The sequence below is a fragment of the Salmo salar genome, chromosome 08, assembly GCF_965601325.2.
Source record: "Salmo salar chromosome 08, fSalSal1, whole genome shotgun sequence".
NCBI classification, from domain to species: Eukaryota; Metazoa; Chordata; class Actinopteri; order Salmoniformes; family Salmonidae; genus Salmo; species Salmo salar.
In genome coordinates, this window is record NC_138298.1 from 39,487,501 (window position 1) to 39,505,000 (window position 17,500).

Below are 17,500 nucleotides of genomic sequence, written 5' to 3' on the forward strand. Positions count from 1 at the left end.
AATCATAACAAAGCAAGGCTCAGTTTTTTGGGGGGCTATCGCTTGGATTGTGTTCTACACAGATCTTTCTCTCGACCCCCCCCCCCCTCTCTCTCTCTAGATCTATTTCTCTCCCTACGCAGTGGTTTCCCCATCGTCTTGACTGGCTGACTATAGGGGAAACATAAAGCCTTGTGTTAAATTGTAGCCTACCTACTTGTTAATCATTGTAACTCTGGTCACATAAAATACAGCACTATCCAGGCCTAATCGATACAACGATCGGGTTTGAGTTTCGCAGCATCGATAATAACGATTATCGATTAGGCTATATCACTGTTTGATATTGGATTCGTGTTTCTAATGACTATCTGAACGGAAAAAGGTTGATATGGCGGGAGGCTACTGTAGTAGTAACAGCAGATCAATGGTTAGGTTGATATGACGGTAGACTAGTAGCAACAGATCAATGGATAGGTTGATATGACGGTAGGCTAGTAGCAACAGATCAATGGATAGGTTGATATGACGGTAGACTAGTAGCAACAGATCAATGGTTAGGTTGATATGACGGTAAACTAGTAGCAACAGATCAATGGATAGGTTGATATGACGGTAGGCTAGTAACAACATATCAATGGATAGGTTGATATGACGGTAGGCTAGTAGCAACAGATCAATGGATAGGTTGATATGACGGTAGGCTAGTAGCAACAGATCAATGGATAGGTTGATATGACGGTAGGCTAGTAGCAACATATCAATGGATGGGTTGATATGACGGTAGGCTAGTAGCAACATATCAATGGATAGGTTGATATGACGGTAGGCTAGTAGCAACAGCAGATCGTTTTCGTAGTATAGGCGACACAGTCCTGAAATATCCTGTAGCAACCTGCTTCCAGCTCCATTACCTGATAGAACAGGCTATCGACTTGATACATTAGCGATATTTTGCATACGGCTTTCAATGGATCTTCTGCCTGCTTTAGCGGTTCAAATGTGTGTAGTCTGTGTGTCACGTTATTTGACGCAGATATATTAATGCCAGTGCATCGCCATCCTGCCAAAGAGAAGGGGACCCACTCCGTGTGTTTCCCCAGACGGAGACCGGGAGCTCTGGGTCTTTCTCGGGCCTGGGTAAAGCGGCCAAATCGCACACAGTGTACCCCCAAGTGTGTACCATCGACATGGGGAAGGTGCACAACTCAAGCCGCAGGCCTGAGGACTACAGCACAACATACCGGACTAATACCACAAGTGGTCGATTGATGCCGTCCTGTCTGGCTGTCTTTTTATCGTCAGGTTTGATTGAAGAGAGAAAGGTAGATGTGTGTTTTTCCTGTTTGGACCCCCTCAAATACAACTCTGGAACTCGAAACCAGTTCCAATGCTTTTAATTTTTTTTATATATTATGTCCCCCTCTAATCAGGGACTGGTTTTAGACCTGGGACACCAGGTGGGTGAAATGAATGATCTGGTAGAACAGAACCAGCAGGGTCCGGACCTCGGGTTATCCAAAGTCGGTGCACATTTCGTTTTTGTTGCCCCAGCACTACACAGCGGATTGAAATAGTTAACTAATCATCAAGCTTTGATACTTTGAATCCGCTGTGTAGTGTTAGGGGGGGAAACCGTGCACGGACCTTGGGAAACGCTCTCGTAGGGTAAGAGGTGAATATCCCCTGTTGTGGAGGAATGGTTATAAGATAGACAGAGAGGATGTCGGTAGTTTGTTGTCAGTACAGCGGTGAGGAGAGAAGGGACTCAGCTACACTGTATCTTCTGTTGGGGGGGGAGAAAAGTGTTACATTTAATGAATATGGTTTCTTATCACGCGTGCGGCATGGCTTGATGATTGTTAACGACAGATCTTCATAGAGAGAAGTGCAACAATGTAAAACAACATTAGGACAGCGGACGTCAGAATGAGGTACACGTCTAATAATCTTTGATTGGACCAACGTACGTGTGTGTAGCTTCCTGGGATATATGTGTATCATCATAATACACAGAATTCTATTAAGTTACGCTCTGCAAGCCGGAATACAGAACATTCATGCTATCTTTAACTAGTCAACGTCAATACGCAACCCACACCAACGTCACAATCTGAAGTCAAAGATCTTGTTGCGTTCACACAGGCCCTGCTAAACATATCTATTGTAATGTAGCCTCGTGTTATAAACCCTTTACTCTCCTGGGAATTGGCCTAATATGGATAGAGCTAAATTGAAATGTTTTTTAGTTTTTTTTAACAGAATAAATGTGAATAAGCATAAACATGGTAGCAGTAGAAAGGGAACACTTTGGAGGTTATAGGAACATTATTAGGTTAAAGTTTAGGACACAACAGTTCACCTGACACATGACTGAATCCAAACATTACACTGTTGATTTGATGTGCATTTTACATTTACTGTACTTTTTCACCGCATATGTTGATAACGAAATCTGAAAAATACTTTGGATACATTCAGTAACATGAGAATATTCCTGGAAAATATGGGGTAAGTACAACATAAAACAAAACAATGGGAAAGGGGGGGATACCTAGTCAGTTGTACAACAATGCATTCAACTGAAATGTGTCTTCCACATTTAACCCAACCCCTCTGAATCAGAGAGGTGCGGAGGGCTGCCTTAATCAATGTCCACGTGAGTGAGAGGACTAAGTAGTGTTTCCAAGTGGCCTCACATCTCTCCAGACTGTGGGTTTGAGTGTTTTCAAGTGGACACACACCTCTCCAGACTGTGGGTTTGAGTGTTTCTAAGTGGACACACACCTCTCCAGACTGTGGGTTTGAGTGGACACACATCTCTCCAGACTGTGGGTTTGAGTGGACACACATCTCTCCAGACTGTGGGTTTGAGTGGACACACCTCTCCAGACTGTGGGTTTGAGTGTTTCTAAGTGGACACACACCTCTCCAGACTGTGGGTTTGAGTGGACACACATCTCTCCAGACTGTGGGTTTGAGTGGACACACATCTCTCCAGACTGTGGGTTTGAGTGGACACACATCTCTCCAGACTGTGGGTTTGAGTGGACACGCATCTCTCCAGACTGTGGGTTTGAGTGGACACACCTCTCCAGACTGTGGGTTTGAGTGTTTCTAAGTGGACACACACCTCTCCAGACTGTGGGTTTGAGTGTTTCTAAGTGGGGGGACACCTCTCCAGACTGTGGGTTTGAGTGTTTCTAAGTGGGGGGACACCTCTCCAGACTGTGGGTTTGAGTGTTTCTAAGTGGGGGGACACCTCTCCAGACTGTGGGTTTCAGTGAGAGGACTAACTAGTGTCTCCAAGTGGCCACACACTCTTTCAAAGTGTGCACGGTCCCTAAGCAATTTCAATGCACTTTTATGACTGGAAGAAGAGTGTTGAACTATAAGGTAAACATTTGGAGCTCTCCTAGCTGTGCCGTTCAGAAGCTAGCGTTGGCACCCTGGTAGTCGTTTCATTAGGAACACAACCCTGCATCTCCGCCATCACACAATTACTGTTGTTGTTTACTCAATACAGAAACGACCCCATTTCTAAATCCCAGTCTGGGTCAGGTGGGCCTGATTTTGAACGCATGTTCTCCTGCCAACATGACTAGCTAAGTTATTAAATACGATCTTACAGTGTTCGGCTTTCACAAGGTCATTCAGAGAAACGGATGGTAAGTTGTGTGCGTATAGGAAGAAGTCATGAGTGCATTCAGGTGCACTCAATAGACAAACAGGCCCGTTCTGTTCAGAACAACCCAGGATGTGATGTCGTGGACATTTGGACTCACGGGTGTTTGGCTTGAATGACATCAAAGCAGTATTTAATATAATCCTCAGTATCTCATTTCTCTCTCTGTGTGTGTATGTATATGTGGACACCCCTTCAAATTAGTAGATTCAGCTATTTCAGCCACACCCATTGCTGACAGATGTATAAAATCGAGCACACAGCCATGCAATCTCCATAGACAAACATTATAAGTAGAATGGCCTTACTTGAAGAGCTCAGTGACTTTCAACATGGCACCGTCATAGGATGCCACCTTTCCAACAAGTCAGTTTGTATTTCTGCCCTGCTAGAGCTGCCATGTTCAACTGTAAGTGCTGTTATGGTGAAGTGGAAACGTCTAGGAGCAACAACGGCTCAGCCTCGACGTGGTAGGCCACACAAGCTCACAGAACGGGACCATCGAGTGCTGTACCGCGTAAAAAATTGTCTGTCCTCGGTTGCAACACTCACTTCTGAGTTCCAAACTGCCTCTGGAAGCAACGTCAGCACAAGAACTGTTCGTCAGGAGCTTCATGAAATGGGTTTCCATGGCCGAGCTGCCGCACACAAGCCTAAGATCACCATGTGCAATGCCAAGCATTGGCTGGAGTGGTGTAAAGATATTGAACTGTGGAGCAGTGGAAACGCGTTCTCTGGAGTCATGAATCACGCTTCATCGTCTGGCAGTCCGACGGATGAATCTGGGTTTAGCGGATGCCAGGAGAACGCTACCTGCCACAATGCAGAGTGCCAACTGTAAAGTTTGGTGGAGGAGAAATAATGGTCTGGGGCTGTTATTCATGGTTCGGTCCTCTTAGTTCCTGTGAAGGGAAATCTTAATGCTACAGCATACAATGACATTCTAGACGATTCTGTGCTTCCAACTTTGTGGCAGCAGTTTGGGGAAGGTCCTTTCCTGTTTCATCATGACAATGCCCCCGTGTACAAAGTGAGGTCCATGCAGAAGTGGTTTGTCGAGATTGGTGTGGAAGAACTTGACTGGCATGCACATAGCCCTGACCTCAACCCCATCAAACAACTTTGGGATGAATTGTAATGCCGACTTCGAGCCAGGCCTAATCACCCAACATCAGTGGCAGATCTCACTACTGCTCTTGTGGCTGAATGGCAGCATGTCCCCGCAGCAATGTTCCAACATCTAGTGGAAATCCTTCCCAGAAGAGTGAAGGCTGTTACAGCACCAACTCCATATTAATGCTCATGATTTTGGAATGAGATCTTCAAAGAGCAGGTGTCCACATACTTTTGGTCATGTAGTGTATCTGGTTAGATGTTTTCTCCTTGTGTGAAACAGTCTCAGTAATGACCAAGGCTGCGGTCCAAACACTTAAAAGACACACCCTTGTCCACTTACCCTCACCTTATGCCCTTGGGGCCATCTTGGAAGGTGGTCCAAATGATTAGCCAATCAAGGGAAGTTTACAACGTAAACCCCTCAGGCCTCCTTGTTAGTCGAGTTTGCGAGTGTACATTTATGTTCACTCCGGGGCCTGAAACTCCCCAGAATTCAATTTGCGACGATTGTACATCCGCTAAGAAAAGTCTGCGAAAACTTAAAAACGACATCAATGGAGAAGTCAACATACACTTGGTTAAAAACAAATGCAAATAAGTTAGAAATTGTGCTACTAATGCACATGACAGCTCAAACACGTCTCGTTAAAAAGTAAATATGTTTTTGTTTATCTTTTGGAAATTGTAGAAATAAAACATTTTCGTTCTTCAGAAGTTCCAGCTAGGCAGGCTAACGTCAGTTAGCTAATTAATTTGCTAGCTATCCTACAGTAGGCGTAATGTTAATATAAGTAGATATGAAATCATAATTGACTGTAGCTCATATAAAGCACCCACAAGCCACCGGTGGCTGAAAACACAATCATCGCAGGATGAACGAGGGATGAATTTCCGGGCAAGAGCGGTCCATTTAAAAATCATTCCCTCGCCACTCGCCCTGCAAGTGTATACTCATCAGACGTCATCAGAAGTGTCCACTTAGTTTGAGGGTTGAGGGGATAGGGTGTGTCTTTTTTAAAAGTGTTTTGACCACAGACCAAGTCTATGAGCGTCATATCTGGTTAGATGTTTTCTCCTTCTGATGAAACAGTCTCAGTAAAGACCAAGTCTATGAGCATCACATCTGGTTAGATGTTTTCTCCTTCTGATGAAACAGTCTCAGTAAAGACCAAGTCTATGAGCATCATATCTGGTTAGATGTTTTCTCCTTCTGATGAAACAGTCTCAGTAAAGACCAAGTCTATGAGCATCATATCTGGTTAGATGTCCTCTCCTTCTGATGAAACAGTCTCAGTAAAGACCAAGTCTATGAGCATCACATCTGGTTAGATGTTTTCTCCTTCTGATGAAACAGTCTCAGTAAAGACCAAGTCTATGAGCATCACATCTGGTTAGATGTTTTCTCCTTCTGTGAAACAGTCTCAGTAAAGACCAAGTCTATGAGCATCATATCTAGTTAGATGTTTTCTCCTTCTGTGAAACAGTCTCAGTAAAGACCAAGTCTATGAGCATCATATCTGGTTAGATGTTTTCTCCTTCTGTGAAACAGTCTCAGTAAAGACCAAGTCTATGAGCATCATATCTGGTTAGATGTCCTCTCCTTCTGATGAAACAGGAAGATTCTTGACTGACTCACAATCAACCGCATGGTAGGTTCCCATCACAAGGGCATGTCTCTGAAATCGCACCCTATTCCCTATATAGTGCGGTACTTCTGACCAGAGTTGGCACCCTATTCCCTATGTAGTGCACTACTTTTGACCAGGGACCCTGCTCTATAAAGGACATAGGGTGCCATTTTAGGACGCTGGCGAGTCAGTCGACCACATTGGTTCTCTCACAAGGTGCTAAGGGTGTGCCCGGTCCGTTGGGTGGGTAGTGCACTGACAGTTTCAACAATAACAACCCGCACCGTCAAGGGGAAGTGGTTTCAGGGCTGTACAGATGTTCTCAGCTTTGAGATAACGGGTTATTTCCCATATGGTACTAGGCTTGGGGCCGCTATCCAGATTGTCATACTGACCTTTTGCCATACCGGGGATGTTGGGTAGTATTGCCACTGTTTGTAATTAAAGCGTTGCTCTGCCTTTAACAACACTATCAACAAGGCAGGTCCTACAGGCCCTAGATTTGTCACATCTGGACTACTGTTCAGTCGTGTGGTCAGGTGCCATAAAGAGGGACTGACTCAGAACAGGGCAGCACGGCTGGCTCAGAACAGGGCTCAGAACAGGGCTCAGAACAGGGCTCAGAACAGGGCTCAGAACAGGGCGGCGCGGCTGGCTCAGAACAGGGCAGCAGGGCTGGCTCAGAACAGGGCAGCAGGGCTGGCTCAGAACAGGGCTCAGAACAGGGCTCAGAACAGGGCTCAGAACAGGGCGGCGCGGCTGGCTCAGAACAGGGCAGCAGGGCTGGCTCAGAACAGGGCAGCAGGGCTGGCTCAGAACAGGGCTCAGAACAGGGCTCAGAACAGGGCGGCGCGGCTGGCTCAGAACAGGGCGGCGCGGATGGCTCTTTATAAGTACATGGAGAGCAACATTAATGACATGCATGTCAATCTCTCCTGGCTCACAGTGTAGGAGAGACTGACTTCATGTTTGGACCCCAGGAAAGGGGAAAGGGGGATACCTAGTCAGTTGTCCAACTGAAATGTCTCTTCCGTATTTAACTAATGGGGATCCATAATAAACCCCAGGAGTGTAGCTGCTGCCTTGGCAGGAACTAATGGGGATCCATAATAAACCCCAGGAAGTGTAGCTGCTGCCTTGGCAGGAACTAATGAGGATCCATATAAACCCCAGGAAGAGTAGCTGCTGCCTTGGCAGGAACTAATGGGGATCCATAATAAACCCCAGGAAGTGTAGCTGCTGCCTTGGCAGGAACTAATGGGGATCCATAATAAACCCCAGGAAGAGTAGCTGCTGCCTTGGCAGGAACAAATGGGGATCCATAATAAAACCCAGGAAGAGTAGCAGCTGTCTTGGCAGGAACTAATGGGGATCCATAATAAACCCCAGGAAGAGTAGCTGCTGCCTTGGCAGGAACAAATGGGGATCCATAATAAACCCCAGGAAGAGTAGCTGCTGCCTTAGCAACAGTAACTAATGGGGATTCATAATAAATACCATTACAAAACACAAGGGGTGCTGTTTTTGAATCCCCACTGAGGCTCTTTAATCCGAAGGTTAGTAATGCTAAATACATGGAAAATCCCATAGAGAATGCTAACCAAATGCTAACGAGCGCATTACGAACATTCTATAGTCTCTGACCTAAACTATACAAGTAACTCAAATTCTACTGGCAGTTTGCTGCACAAAACACAATGCTACGGGCAGTTTGCTGCACACACACAACACAATGCTACTGGCAGTTTGCTGCACACAACACAATGCTACGGGCAGTTTGCTGCACACAACACAATGCTACTGGCAGTTTGCTGCACACAACACAATGCTACTGGCAGTTTGCTGCACACAACACAATGCTACTGGCAGTTTGCTGCAAACAACACAATGCTACTGGCTGTTTGCTGCACACAACAAAACACAATGCTACTGGCAGTTTGCTGCAAACAACACAATGCTACTGGCAGTTTGCTGCACACAACACAATGCTACTGGCAGTTTGCTGCACACAACACAATGCTACTGGCAGTTTGCTGCACACAACACAATGCTACTGGCAGTTTGCTGCACACAACACAATGCTACTGGCAGTTTGCTGCACACAACACAATGCTACTGGCAGTTTGCTGCACACAACACAATGCTACTGGCAGTTTGCTGCACACAACAAAACACAATGCTACTGGCAGTTTGCTGCCCACAAAACACAATGCTACTGGCAGTTTGCTGCCCACAAAACACAATGCTACTGGCAGTTTGCTGCACAAAACACAATTCTACTGGCAGTTTGCTGCACACAACAAAACACAATTCTACTGGCAGTTTGCTGCACACAACAACACACAATTCTACTGGCAGTTTGCTGCAAACAACACAATGGTACTGGCAGTTTGCTGCAAACAACACAATGGTACTGGCAGTTTGCTGCACACAACACAATGGTACTGGCAGTTTGCTGCACACAACACAATGCTACTGGCAGTTTGCTGCACACAACACAATTCTACTGGCAGTTTGCTGCACACAACACAATGCTACTGGCAGTTTGCTGCAAACAACACAATGCTACTGGCAGTTTGCTGCACACAACACAATGCTACTGGCAGTTTGCTACAAACAACACAATTCTACTGGCAGTTTGCTGCACACAACACAATGCTACTGGCAGTTTGCTGCACACAACACAATGCTACTGGCAGTTTGCTGCACACAACACAATGCTACTGGCAGTTTGCTTCACACAACACAATGCTACTGGCTGTTTGCTGCACACACACAACACAATGCTACTGGCTGTTTGCTGCACACACACAACATAATGCTACTGGCTGTTTGCTGCACACACACAACACAATGCTACTGGCAGTTTGCTGCACACACAACACAATGCTACTGGCAGTTTGCTGCACACAACACAATGCTACGGGCAGTTTGCTGCACACAACACAATGCTACTGGCAGTTTGCTGCACACAACACAATGCTACTGGCAGTTTGCTGCACACAACACAATGCTACTGGCAGTTTGCTTCACACAACACAATGCTACTGGCTGTTTGCTGCACACACACAACACAATGCTACTGGCTGTTTGCTGCACACACACAACACAATGCTACTGGCTGTTTGCTGCACACACACAACACAATGCTACTGGCAGTTTGCTGCACACACACAACACAATGCTACTGGCAGTTTGCTGCACACAACACAATGCTACGGGCAGTTTGCTGCACACAACACAATGCTACTGGCAGTTTGCTGCACACAACTCAATGCTACTGGCAGTTTGCTGCACAAAACACAATGCTACTATTCCATAAGGTAACTAGCTCACCAGGAGCGGGCTGTGACTCACAAGGCTACTGGTGAGCTAGTTACCTTTATGGAATTCACAACAAAAAATTGCAAGCTAGATAACTTAATAGTTAGCAGTTAACTGTCTAGAATGTGCTAAATGCTCTGCAGCTGTGCATTCGGTTTGCTAATTTAGTAACTAGTTAGCTTCTTCCAGTGGTTAGCCTCTTCCCAAATCAAGCTTCGCTTGGTAACAGCAGGGAGTCCCCTCCTGGATCAAGAGTATTACTGTCTCTTGTCGTCACTGTGTGCTTGTAAACAAAACATCACGTGACTGGGGACCACCGGGAAGCTTCACGATGAAACATGTGACAGGTGAAATGAAGAACACAATCTGCTTTATCTTCTAAGGTTTTGCACAAGTTGACTGCAGATATTTCATTAAATAGTAGCTAGACATATTCAAATAAATAAATAAATGTCCTGTGGCTTTTTCCAAATACCCCGGTATACGGTATACTGCCCAAGCCTATATGGCACCCTATTCTCTATATAGTGCATTACTTTTGACCAAAGTCCTATGGGCCCTGGTCAAAAGCAGTGCCCTACATAGGGTGCCATTTGGGACTCAACCATTGTCATGTATTGCCGCTTGTTTGACCTCAACTTGTAGTTCCTATGGTTCATTCTGGTTTCAATGGCCCGTATCAGCCTGCCTCCCTGCCTAAAAATAGTTCAAACGGCTTTCTATTGGTTTCTATTGTCTGAGGACCAGGATGTTGCTTTAGGGGACCTATCTGACGATTAGAGAAAAAAACACAGACAGACAGACACAGACAGACACAGACAGACACAGACAGACATCCTTGTAGGATCACTAGCTACAAGGGGTCTGTGTGTCTGCACATCTGGGTAGTACTTGGCAGTGGTGGAAAGTACTTTCAAGTATTTTTACTTAAGTATTTTTTTGTTGTTGGTATCTGTACTTTACTATTTATATTTTTGACAACTTTTACTTCACTACATTCATAAAGAAAATACTGTACTTTTTACTCTTTTTACATTTTCTGTGACACCCAAAAGTACTTGTTATATTTTGAGTGCTTTGCAGGACAGGAACATGGTCCAATTCACACACTTATCATCTCTACTGCCTCTGATCTGGTGGACACACTAAACAGAGAACATCCCTGGTCATCCCTACTGCCTCTGATCTGGAGGACTCACTAAACAGAGAACATCCCTGGTCATCCCTACTGCCTCTGATCTGGTGGACTCACTAAACAGAGAACATCCCTGGTCATCTCTACTGCCTCTGATCTGGAGGACTCACTAAACACACATGCTTCATTTGTAAATTATGACTGAGTGTAACTGTGCCCCTGGATATCTGTAAATTTAAAAACTTGTGTCTGGTTTGCTTATTATAAGGAATAAAACATTATTTATACTTTTGATACTCAAGTATATTTAAAACCAAATACTTTTAGACTTTTACTCAAGTAGTATTTTCCTGGTCACTTTTACTTTTGTCATTTTCTTATCTTTACTTTTACTCAAGTATGACATTTAGGTACTTTTTCACCACTGGTCATCAGACAGACTGGTGGTTCTCCTGTGACCCCCCTCAGGGAGACTAGTAGGGTCAGGGGTTATAGGTCATCAGACAGACTGGTGGTTCTCCTCTCCCCCCTTGGGAGGGGGCGCGGAGGGGGAGGGGTGTAGCGCTTGGAGGGGGGAGAGGGTGTAGCGCTTGGAGGGGGGAGAGGGTGTAGCGCTTGGAGGGGGGAGAGGGTGTAGCGCTTGGAGGGGGGAGAGGGTGTAGTGCTTGGAGGGGGGAGAGGGTGTAGTGCTTGGAGGGGGGAGAGGGTGTAGTGCTTGGAGGGGGGAGAGGGTGTAGTGCTTGGAGGGGGGAGGGGGTGTAGTGCTTGGAGGGGGGAGGGGGTGGGAGAGGGTGTAGTGCTTGGAGGGGGGAGAGGGTGTAGTGCTTGGAGGGGGGAGGGGGTGTAGTGCTTGGAGGGGGAGAGGGTATAGTGCTTGGAGGGGGAGAGGGTATAGTGCTTGGAGGGGGAGAGGGTATAGTGCTTGGAGGGGGAGAGGGTATAGTGCTTGGAGGGGGAGAGGGTATAGTGCTTGGAGGGGGAGAGGGTATAGTGCTTGGAGGGGGAGAGGGTATAGTGCTTGGAGGGGGAGAGGGTATAGTGCTTGGAGGGCGAGAGGGGTCTGGGTAGTGCTTGGAGGGCGAGAGGGGTCTGGGTAGTGCTTGGAGGGGGAGAGGGGTCTGGGTAGTGCTTGGAGGGGGAGAGGGGTCTGGGTAGTGCTTGGAGGGGGAGAGGGGTCTGGGTAGTGATTGGAGGGCGAGAGGGGTCTGGGTAGTGCTTGGAGGGCGAGAGGGGTCTGGGTAGTGCTTGGAGGGGGAGAGGGGTCTGGGTAGTGCTTGGAGGGGGAGAGGGGTCTGGGTAGTGCTTGGAGGGGGAGAGGGGTCTGGGTAGTGCTTGGAGGGGGAGAGGGGTCTGGGTAGTGCTTGGAGGGGGAGAGGGGTCTGGGTAGTGCTTGGAGGGGGAGAGGGGTCTGGGTAGTGCTCGGAGGGGGAGAGAGGTCTGGGTAGCGCTCGGAGGGGGAGAGGGGTCTGGGTAGCGCTTGGAGGGGGAGAGGGGTCTGGGTAGCGCTTGGAGGGGGAGAGGGGTCTGGGTAGCGCTTGGAGGGGGAGAGGGGTCTGGGTAGTGCTTGGAGGGGGAGAGGGGTCTGGGTAGTGCTTGGAGAGGGGTCTGGGTAGCGCGTGGAGGGGGAGAGAGGTCTGGGTAGCGCTTGGAGGGGGAGAGAGGTCTGGGTAGCGCTTGGAGGGGGAGAGAGGTCTGGGTAGCGCTTGGAGGGGGAGAGAGGTCTGGGTAGCGCTTGGAGGGGGAGAGGGGTCTGGGTAGCGCTTGGAGGGGGAGAGGGGTCTGGGTAGCGCTTGGAGGGGGAGAGGGGTCTGGGTAGCGCTTGGAGGGGGAGAGGGGTCTGGGTAGCGCTTGGAGGGGGAGAGGGGTCTGGGTAGCGCTTGGAGGGGGAGAGGGGTCTGGGTAGCGCTTGGAGGGGGAGAGGGGTCTGGGTAGCGCTTGGAGAGGGGTCTGGGTAGCGCTTGGAGGGGGAGAGGGGTCTGGGTAGTACTTGGAGATGTCTGTGTGTCTGCACAGCTGAGTGACGTTGTAAAACACTTCACAAAAAAAACCTACATTATTAGGCCTGTATCTGGATCTGAAAAAATAAGACTGCATCCCCCTATTCCCTTCCTATAGGCCCTGGTCTAAAGTAGTGCACTACATAGGGACTAGAGTAATTTGGGACACACACAAGCCATTTAAACACAGTACAGTATAATAACAGCATGCCAGATGGTTAATTTTACAAATAGACTCTAAAACATTTAATAAGCCAGCTGGCAGAGCCAACCTTGTGATGTTCACACAATGTTAAAATATGCCCATTTAGGCCGAGTCAGTCAAGATGCTAACCTAGCTGCATAGCCTAGCTGCTAATGCTACATACGCATCGCATGTGGTTGGAGCTAGCGGTAGCCGCTAATGCTACATACGCAACAGATGTGGTTGGAGTTAGTGGTAGCCGCTAATGCTAAATACACAACAGATGTGGTTGGAGCTAGCGGTAGCTGCTAACGCTACATACGCAACACATGCGTCACAGTTTCCCAGTCACAGCCCATTTTGTGGGTCTAATAACTGTAGGAAGGGAACCACATGAAGGGAGCTGTCACAAAGCAGTGTGTTTTACAGACGTCAGTCACAGGAAACACCCTACTGGACACACACACACACACGTTGACAACAAGTGTTAGCCAGCCTAAGACCGCAAGGCTAATAAATGCAGGCTAACACCATAGCCGTGGTCCTTTTCTATAGGTCATGCAAAGGAAATGTTTTAAATAGTGTTTCTTATTGGACAGGTCCAGGAAGTTCCCACCCTGTTTTTAGATGTTTTTTGTTCCTTTTGGTGCCTCTGGAACACAACCCAGTCACACAGTGGTATCTGAGGGAAGACTTCTGAGAAGGTGTCTAACCCGGGTCTCTCACGGGAGAAACCAACATCTTGACCGCTAGACCACACAGATTTTTGAAGTCGCAGGCAGAGCTATCACATCACGAGACCATGAGCCTGCCTCGGGGCTGCCACAGAGGCATATAGGAGCCTGCCTCGGGGCCACCACAGAGGCATATAGGAGCCTGCCTCGGGGCCACCACAGAGGCATATAGGAGCCTGCCTCGGGGCCACCACAGAGGCATATAGGAGCCTGCCTCGGGGCCACCACAGAGGCATATAGGAGCCTGCCTCGGGGCCACACCACAGAGGCATATAGGAGCCTGCCTCGGGGCCCACCACAGAGGCATATAGGAGCCTGCCTCGGGGCCCACCACAGAGGCATATAGGAGCCTGCCTCGGGGCCCACCACAGAGGCATATAGGAGCCTGCCTCGGGGCCCACCACAGAGGCATATAGGAGCCTGCCTCGGGGGCCACCACAGAGGCATATAGGAGCCTGCCTCGGGGGCCACCACAGAGGCATATAGGAGCCTGCCTCAGAACCAGGAGAGGAATGAAGGAGAGCAGAACCAGGAGAGGAATGAAAGGGGGATGAGAAGGTGGAGACAGAGGGGAGGAGGAACACTTGTGAAAGAGAAGGGGGAGAGATAAGCAGAGAGACCTTCAGGTTAGTGGTCTGTCTTTACATTGAGACCTATAGGTTAGTGGTCTGTATCCTTTACATTGAGACCTATAGGTTAGTGGTCTGTATCCTTTACATTGAGACCTATAGGTTAGTGGTCTGTATCCTTTACATTGAGACCTATAGGTTAGTGGTCTGTATCCTTTACATTGAGACCTATAGGTTAGTGGTCTGTATCCTTTACATTGAGACCTATAGGTTAGTGGTCTGTATCCTTTACATTGAGACCTATAGGTTAGTGGTCTGTATCCTTTACATTGAGACCTATAGGTTAGTGGTCTGTATCCTTTACATTGAGACCTATAGGTTAGTGGTCTGTATCCTTTACATTGAGACCTATAGGTTAGTGGTCTGTATCCTTTACATTGAGACCTATAGGTTAGTGGTCTGTATCCTTTACATTGAGACCTATAGGTTAGTGGTCTGTATCCTTTACATTGAGACCTATAGGTTAGTGGTCTGTATCCTTTACATTGAGACCTATAGGTCGGTGTTCTGGTTCGGAGGATGATAGTTTTTGGGCCAGAGACTGAACTGTTGTTGCAGGTGGCTAGTGGACTTCAAACAGTCGCATGAGACGAGTCACCAGTCCAAATAAATACAAGTCTGTTTGAACAAAGACACGACTGGAGTTAGTCATGCTTTATGAGGAATACACACATACAACCTCCTGTTCTCTCTGTGTCTCTCTCTGTCTCAGTGTCTCTCTCTGTCTCAGTGTCTCTCTCTGTCTCAGTGTCTCTCTCTGTCTCAGTGTCTCTCTCTGTCTCAGTGTCTCTCTCTGTCTCTGTGTCTCTCTCTGTCTCTGTGTCTCTCTCTGTCTCTGTGTCTCTCTCTGTCTCTGTGTCTCATCTCTCTGTCTCTCTCTCTCTCTCTCTCTCATCTCTCTGTCTCTCTCTCATCTCTCTGTCTCTCTCTCATCTCTCTGTCTCTCTCATCTCTGTCTCCTCTCTCTGTCTCTCTCGGTGTCTCCTCTCTCATCTGTCTTTCTCTGTCTTTCTCTGTCTTTCTCTGTCTTTCTCTGTCTTTCTCTGTCTTTCTCTGTCTGTCTGTCTGTCTGTCTGTCTGTCTGTCTGTCTGTCTGTCTCCCTAATTGATGAGTGTAACTATACAGATATACAGTACCTTAATCAAACGCAGGCCTGTGTTGACTATCAGACAGACTGATACTACTTCCTGATGTCTTGACTGGGCAGAAACAAGCCATTCATATCTCATAGGCTTTAGCTCTTTGAGAAGTGTGTGTGTGTGTGTGCTCGCACGTTTGCAGAAAATAGTATTTAGTAGTTTATTTGGAAAATATCTACTTTTCAAATACTCAAGGTAATATCGTTTATATTTAAACTAAAAGGCAACTAGTTTCTTTTGATATTCAAATACAGGTCTCAGAAAACCATATTTTCAACTATTTTGAATACCTCTCAGAAAACCAAATAATAACATTTTAAACTATTTTGAATACCTCTCAGAAAACCATATCATATTTTCAACTATTTTGAATACCTCTCAGAAAACCACATAATATTTTTAAAGTATTTTTAAATATATGCAAGTTATTTGAAAGAAAATAAAAGCATATGATTTGATGGCTGGTAAATGTTTTGAAGCAACAACTACAGAAGTGAGTTGAATCAGTGTAAAGCTCTGATGATCAGCACATGGAGGTTTAGGAGGGATTAGATATGAATCTTAATAACAAGCCTGTAATGAAACACATGAGGGACGTGGAACGACCTCAACGTGAGGTTAGACCTTTACAGCAGCGTCAACATGACTAATAAACAGGTGTTGATAATGAGGTTAGGCCTTTACAGCAGCGTCAACATGACTAATAAACAGGTGTTGATAATGAGGTTAGACCTTTACAGCAGCTTCAACATGACTAATAAACAGGTGTTGATAATGAGGTTAGACCTTTACAGCAGCGTCAACATGACTAATCAATAGGTGTTGATAATGAGGTTAGACCTTTACAGCAGCGTCAACATGACTAATAAACAGGTGTTGATAATGAGGTTAGACCTTTACAGCAGCGTCAACATGACTAATAAACAGGTGTTGATAATGAGGTTAGACCTTTACAGCAGCGTCAACATGACTAATAAACAGGTGTTGATAATGAGGTTAGACCTTTACAGCAGCGTCAACATGACTAATAAACAGGTGTTGATAATGAGGTTAGACCTTTACAGCAGCGTCAACATGACTAATCAATAGGTGTTGATAATGAGGTTAGACCTTTACAGCAGCGTCAACATGACTAATAAACAGGTGTTGATAATGAGGTTAGACCTTTACAGCAGCGTCAACATGACTAATAAACAGGTGTTGATAATGAGGTTAGACCTTTACAGCAGCGTCAACATGACTAATAAACAGGTGTTGATAATGAGGTTAGACCTTTACAGCAGCGTCAACATGACTAATCAATAGGTGTTGATAATGAGGTTAGACCTTTACAGCAGCGTCAACATGACTAATCAATAGGTGTTGATAATGAGGTTAGACCTTTACAGCAGCGTCAACATGACTAATCAATAGGTGTTGATAATGAGGGACGTGAGGTAATGCTGTAACACTGGACATCCTGGGAACACTGGGTTAACTGCCTTGTTCAGGGGATCACTGGGTTAACTGCCTTGTTCAGGGGAACACTGGGTTAACTGCCTTGTTCAGGGGAACAGTGGGTTAACTGCCTTGTTCAGGGGCAGAATGACAGATTTTTACCTTGTCAGCTCAGGGATTCAATCCAGCAACCTTTCAGTTACTGGACCAACGCTCTAACCACTAGGCTACCTGCCTCCCCTCTAACCACTAGGCTACCTGCCTCCCCTCTAACCACTAGGCTACCTGCCTCCCCTCTAACCACTAGGCTAGCTGCCTCCTCTAACCACTAGGCTAGCTGCCTCCTCTAACCACTAGGCTACCTGCCTCCTCTAACCACTAGGCTACCTGCCTCCTCTAACCACTAGGCTACCTGCCTCCTCTAACCACTAGGCTACCTGCCTCCTCTAACCACTAGGCTACCTGCCTCCTCTAACCACTAGGCTACCTGCCTCCTCTAACCACTAGGCTAC

The 17,500-nt window shown here is 46.8% G+C and overlaps 1 protein-coding gene across 2 annotated transcripts in view; it reads left to right on the top strand.

The window, feature by feature from the left end:
* LOC106595393 (G protein-coupled receptor kinase 6) overlaps nucleotides 1-17,500 on the top strand; it is a 96,289-nt gene that overhangs the window by 526 nt on the left and 78,263 nt on the right. The window lies entirely within an intron of this gene.